A 6,742-nucleotide genomic window follows, 5' to 3' on the forward strand; every position below is an offset into this window, starting at 1 on the left:
GTCACATAAAGGACAGTATTCAATTAGGGACCTTTTTCTATGCACAATGACAATGGAGAACTGGCATGCGCAGAAATTAAATCATACATGGTGATTACAACATGAACTTCACAAATTGTGCGTGTGTTTTCATATACTGGCCAAAGAAAAAAAAAAAGACTAATTTGATGTATATATATATATATTTTAATGCAGATTATATTTTGAATTTGGAAAGTTTTAATCGAGTGAATATTTTTTCACCAGTTTCTTTACAGGCACATACCTTAACGTTTTGATTATAAAACAGAACATAAAGCTATTGAATATGTCCACTATTATAGCCCAAGAAAGACATGTTGCCCTTTTGTGACAACATGCCCCAAGAGCTGGTTATATGTTTGTCAAACTATAAGGGGTAAGTTGTACCATTAATAATAAGATTTTTCAACCATAATTGAACAGTGAAACAATTCATTTAATAACAAGAATAATAATAAAAATACAATAATACCAATAATACCTAACCCTTAATAATAATAATAATAATAATAATAATAATAATAATAATAATAATAATAATAATAATAATAAAGTATTTGTTGTGTCCAACAAATACTATGATTATTAGATGTTTAACATTTATAATACCCTCCTATCCAAAAATAAAGGCTTTCATAGAAACTTCAGTGTTTAACTAAAAACTGCTCATATCTCTGAGAATGATAGAGTCATAGAGTGCTGGGATAATTTGAATGAGCCATAATGTCAGTATATTTTCAAAATCACAATATACATTTGCTACACACACCTCTACCTCATGAAGCACAGACTAAACAGGCTGCCACTTTAACACCTATGTTTCTTTTGACTCCATGAACAGTGTATCCATACACAACCTTCAATATTCTGGCGGTGCACGTGTCAAATACTAATGCTAACTTTCCATCTCTCAGTGATACTGTAGATGGCAATCTCTCCCTCTGACTCAACAGGCTCACGGATAGTAACTGACCCAAGTCATATGCGTTGCAATATGTTTCACACATTTAAAAACAATATCAGAATAATGGGTCCATAACTTTGATGGGAAGACAGACACAGCCAGTAAACCAAATAGGACACAAAGAAAGCGTCTAATTATTCTTGGCAGAAGCATGCAAGAGAAATCAAACTTGTTTAATCAGTGACAACAGTCAATCAAAATTTTTCCAAATGCTTGGTACCAACTTTGGCTTTAACTTATCCTAATATTTCAGTAATAAGGAAAAACATATGACTGAAATGTGAAAGATCATAAAGAAAGGTAAGAACTTTATAATGTGTCCAGGAAACACTGCCACCTTTAGATATTTGACATTTTTTGCCAATCAAAAGCAACTTGAGCTGGAAAACGGTAAAGTAGCTTAGTACCGCTCACATATGTTGTATGAAAGTCTTGCAGGGTGGCATGAGTGGGGGTGGCGGTGGTCTCATGGGTACGTTTTGAGTATCTTGTACGTGGGAGGGATAGAAACAGCTTCAGGAAGCACTGACATGCATCTGGCACATTGTGAAAAATAGTTTGAGTTATACAAGTTGCGACTGAATTACACTCAATCTCCATTTGCCCCGAGCACTGAAAATGTGTTCAAGATTGGAGGTTATTAAAGATCAATTTACAATTCATAAAAAGACAAATCTGAGTTACAATGGTATTAAAAACACCATGTGTGCTATTCCAACAGTTTTTCCTGATTTTTGCTCAATCACTGATGTGTTTGGCCAATAAAATATACCTAATGCAAGAAAGAGATGATTTATGTTAATTCCTCACAGATGCATGCTCTCAATCAGATGCACGCGAAATTCGTGGCTATCGATGATGCAAATAAAACTTAATAAGAGAAATAAAGCAACTGTCGACATGTCCAAACACGGAGGCGTGTTAAATCATATACACAACTAGATATCAAAGAGCATTTGTCACATCTGAATCCACTTTGTCAGTACAGTATGGCCGCCATCTGCCAGCAATATCAGCGTGGAGCAGCAAACACACGTGATCCGAGTGGCCCAATGTGCCTCGAGAGCTCTACCCACTTCTTTTCGGGTATTGTGTTTGATCTCCTAATGAGACCAGAGGAGCCCACACAGCTGGCTATGATGTGCTACAAAGACGAGGGGTTAGAAGCCGTCCACCGAGCAAGAACCCGGGATTACCGCTCACTATTCTGAGCGGTTTGTCACCAGACACTCATGCTGGATTCGAACCAGCTCAAACGCTGATGATGTGATAAACCGAATGTAACCGGACCCTTATCTGCTGATGGCCTGATATGCCGAGCTCTTAACGGGGTTGACAGCGTAATCCAGCGCGGGTAGCTAATCAAAAACTGCCAGTGTATTGAAAAAAGGCCAGTTTCAACACAACCAGACAAGTAGTCGTGCAAAAATAAACAACCCCCCCCCCCCCACCATGGTGAATTATAAGTGATGACACGGGACAAAGAAACCATTGTTGACTGGTAATGTAAACATGAAGAGACACTGAGCTCGAGAGCTTTAATGACATCCAAATGACTCCAATTCAGATTCATACAGCCCTGGGATTATGTAACGTGCTACATGAGTGTTTTTCTCTGCTTCTTTCTCGTCCCGCATTCTTTCGACTGTTGAGAGGAAAAGTACAGCCACTTAAGTCCCTGGATCAGGGCTCCATTTCACAGTGGTGCATTTTTTGAGACACTTAATTATGGCTTTATGTGGGGAGCAATTTGATGGGGCTATGGAGGCTTCCAATTTTAAATAGTTACTTTCCATCCTTGGCACGCTTGAGGAGAACATACGTGCACTAGCGGGATGGTGATGATTCATATGCAAAATTCATAGCCTTACCTCACCAGGAAGACCTTCTCAATATCCTTTTAACCTCCAGATTTAATCTGAGCCCATAATTGCCGTTTTGTCATTGACTGGTTAGTGACATCAGCACTGCAGACAAGACCTTCAGGACTTTGGGTTGCCAGACAGCAAACTGGGCCCGTGTTATGGTTGCAGATTTCAGGAACACGATGGTTTTTTGGAAATGCACTGTGTTGGTTATGGAAAGTGGAGTGGGCGGCCTGTGGTGGTGGTGGTGATGATGGAGAAGTGGGGGCTGGTTTTGGGGGGGTGGTGGTGGTGGTAGCGGCAGGCTACAAAGACAATTTCCCTTTTGCTCTCATTGGCATGACTGTCTGCCGCCTCTAGCCTTCACGGAGGTCCTTAATTGAGATCACTTGCACATAAAAATAGGAACAGAAAAGGAACTTTTGCGGCTTGTGAAGGGGAAAGGGGGGATATAATTGCTGTTAATATGCGACAAAGGCTCCCATTAAAATACCCTTAACATTGAAGTCAAGTAGGAGACAGAGGGCAATTGCTAATGTGACGGTTTGGAGATTTATCATCTTCCCTGACTTCAAGAACTGTGTAAGTGTGTGACTAGTTTTGTATCGGTTCAGTTCCCCCATGTGAATTGTGTGTGTTGAGAAACATTTCACACTGATATTCCAATGAAGCCTTTAACTGGAATTTGTCAACATGTAGAAATACATTGTTTATAAATATTAAAGATATAATAATTAAATATTGAGTTTGTGTCTATTTTTACTTGCTGCATTTACGTTTTTGCATAATGAGGTAACCATAGCATGAATAAGCTGCTCGATCATACCCTTTCTCAGAGAAATTAGCAATTTTCAGTTAAACGCCTAAATTTCTATGAAAACCTTTCTCTTTGGATTGGATTGGATTGGATTTTTACATTACATAAGAACGAAACTACTATCATTTATACATTCAATAATCACAAAATAGACATTTTTTAAAGATTAATATTACAAAAGAATTTACGATATGCCCCTCTTTCTGCCAGTTACATAGTGGAAAACAAATTAATTTGACAAATTAAAAAAACGCTTAATTCGCTGGGATAAAAAAAAAGTACATTTTGCTTAATGCAAGTTACTCAATATTTACTCTTTTTTTCATCCAATTCAAAGTATTATTGCTTAAGTGGTAAAATACTGTCTTTTTAGCCACTGTTTCTTGTTGTTTTATCACCCGAAACCTCACAAAACCTAAAATAAAACATTTACTTCCATTGAGATGCATAGGTTAGGGTTTGCATTTCCAACTGATATCTGCGGTGTAACTGAGCGAGTGTGGACTGGTGATTTATTCAGCAGAGTCTGAGGAATAATCAAGGGATCAGTCTGAAGCAGACCCTCACACCAAGCACTCCTGGACGAGGGTCGGGTATCACTTCTGTACAAGAGCATGCTTATTTTGGACCAGATTAACCTTGAGAATTCCACCTCACACTTTTCCCTTCCGCTGTGGATTGCACGGTTCTATACTTCCTCTCTGAAACGGCCTGGTTAGTTGAAAAATATTTACAGTTATTATGCCGTTCTCATGTATCCACAGTCAGTTAGTGTGCAAGGTAAAACTAATAGCAGATTTATGTAGGGGGATTTCACCTCATCCCGCAGTAGATTGAAGATGATTTATTGGCTGTATAATGCGAACTACTGATGGATTGAGTAACTGGAGGACAACCTAAACAGACAGGTATCCAGAAAGCAACTCGCAAGGGAACTTTCCCATCACCTCGCTGCTGTACAGCTCCGGCTTTATTTCACTGTTTGGATACAGGAGGGTTCATGCTCAGGTGTTTAAAATAGAAAAAGTCTGGATGAAGGAAAAAAGCAGCTGCAATGAGTTGCTTTCTCTTGAACGTATACCTTAGGAAAGCGGTAAGATATAACCTGGCTTTATGTGCACAGCAGTGGATAAAATTAATTATTCCAGCATGTCAAAAGTCTGTGGGACCAGGTGATTTGCTTGGCTACTATTCTGATATTTCTTTTGCATAAAAATAAGGCTGCCATTGTTTGCTCGAAATTTAGTCATTCTCATGGGGGAGCAAAGCTGTCCAGCTTTCTATTCTTTCAAGAGATTTCAACTATAGTTGGTCGTTCCCGGTGCTTAAGGGAAAACGGTAACACAACCCAAAAACCTAAGGAAAAAAAGTTTAGTCTTCTCAGTCTCTGACTTTCGTGAAGGTTCCTGCAACAGGCTAAATGCAGAGGTGGGTAGAGTACCCAAAAACTTTACTCAAGTAAAAGTAAAAGTAATTCTAGAAATATTTACTCAAGTAAAAGTAAAAGTACTAGTCTTGAATAGTTACTTGAGTAAGAGTAAAAGAGTATCGGATAAAAAATCTACTCAAGTAGTTAGTTACTAGTTACTTTGGGTCATATATACGGAGCCTTTTTTTATATAGATATATAGACAAAAAATGTATGTAATGTATGTGTGTGTGTATAAATGTATATATTTCATCAGCCTTTAATCCAATTTATGTAATTTATTATAAAACCCTGTCTGTTTATTTAAGTAACAAATATAGGTATCATGCCATAACATATTTTTAATACGACTGACTTTATTTTAAATGTGAATTTAACATTGAAAGTTAATGTGATATAAATATTGCTACTAATCTTTCATTGTTCAGAAAGAGAGCAAATAACATTTACATTATTAAACATAATTTTCACTGACAGTCTAGATTTCAATCACTCTCAGAAACTACCATTAAAATCACTGAAACTGTTAACACTGTGAAATCAATATCTTAATTATAGATTCGTACACACATCTGCACTTTGTTGTTTCTGACGAGAGAATTCGGCAGAAAGAGGTATTCAGTAAGTGAGCGAGTGAAGGAAGCACCGGCATTTCAGCGATGACTCATCGGAACACCTCTGATTGGCCATTGCATTCAAAAGCTCAACAGAACCGTGTGTGATTGGTTAATGCGCAGCGCTGTAAAAACGCGTCTGTCTCTGGCTCAGCGCCAGCAAGCGATCACAGATCTGAATTTAGCAGCTGATGATATGACTTGCTGAACGTACTCGCACTGGTGTGATTGTATTAAAATTAATAAAATCTTAATCGGCTATTCTTTGTCTTTTGGAAGCTGCATTCAACCTGTTATAAGCCACACACGTACAACAAACTAATGTCACAGTGGTATCATGTACTGTAATCGAATGTAGCCCAAGTTATTACCTGTTAAACAGTAGACAGCACACGCGTTCATCTAATAAGGATCTCCATCGCAAGCAAATAATAGCCTTTGCAGATTAGCTTTCAATTCAGTGCAGTTCCATAGCCCCGTTTTCAACGCTGCTAATATTCTTAAACGTTACAACTCTGAGTGAACCGCTTCAGACGCTCAGCTCGTGAGGCAGGGAGCTGAACGACTCATTCAAACTGATTCATGAACCAATTCACTCGTTTGCAAATTGGTTTGATCAAGCCTTTGAACAGAGTTGACTCAAAAGAATGAATCATTCGCGAATGGGCATCGCTCATTGTCCAGAGAAAAGTAGACGGCGCGTTTGGAATAAACTGAAGCATTTATTGCATTAAGATAAAGTAACGAGTGGGGCGTCGCCCACAGTAACGAAGTAAAAGTACAGATTTTTCCCAAAAAATGTACTCAAGTAAGAGTATAAAGTACCCATCTTTAAATATACTCCGAAAAGTATTCGTTACCCCGAAAAATTACTCAAGTAAATGTAACGAAGTAAATGTAACTCGTTACTACCCACCTCTGGCTAAATGTGATAGCAGGGAGGTAATTGAGAGAAAATGCTACTGCAAGTATAGGGTAATGATACTGCCACAATGACTTTAGGGTTTGGGAATATTTTCTTTTGGAACCAAC

Source organism: Carassius gibelio, chromosome A20 (genome assembly GCF_023724105.1).
Source record: "Carassius gibelio isolate Cgi1373 ecotype wild population from Czech Republic chromosome A20, carGib1.2-hapl.c, whole genome shotgun sequence".
In the NCBI taxonomy this organism is placed as follows: Eukaryota; Metazoa; Chordata; class Actinopteri; order Cypriniformes; family Cyprinidae; genus Carassius; species Carassius gibelio.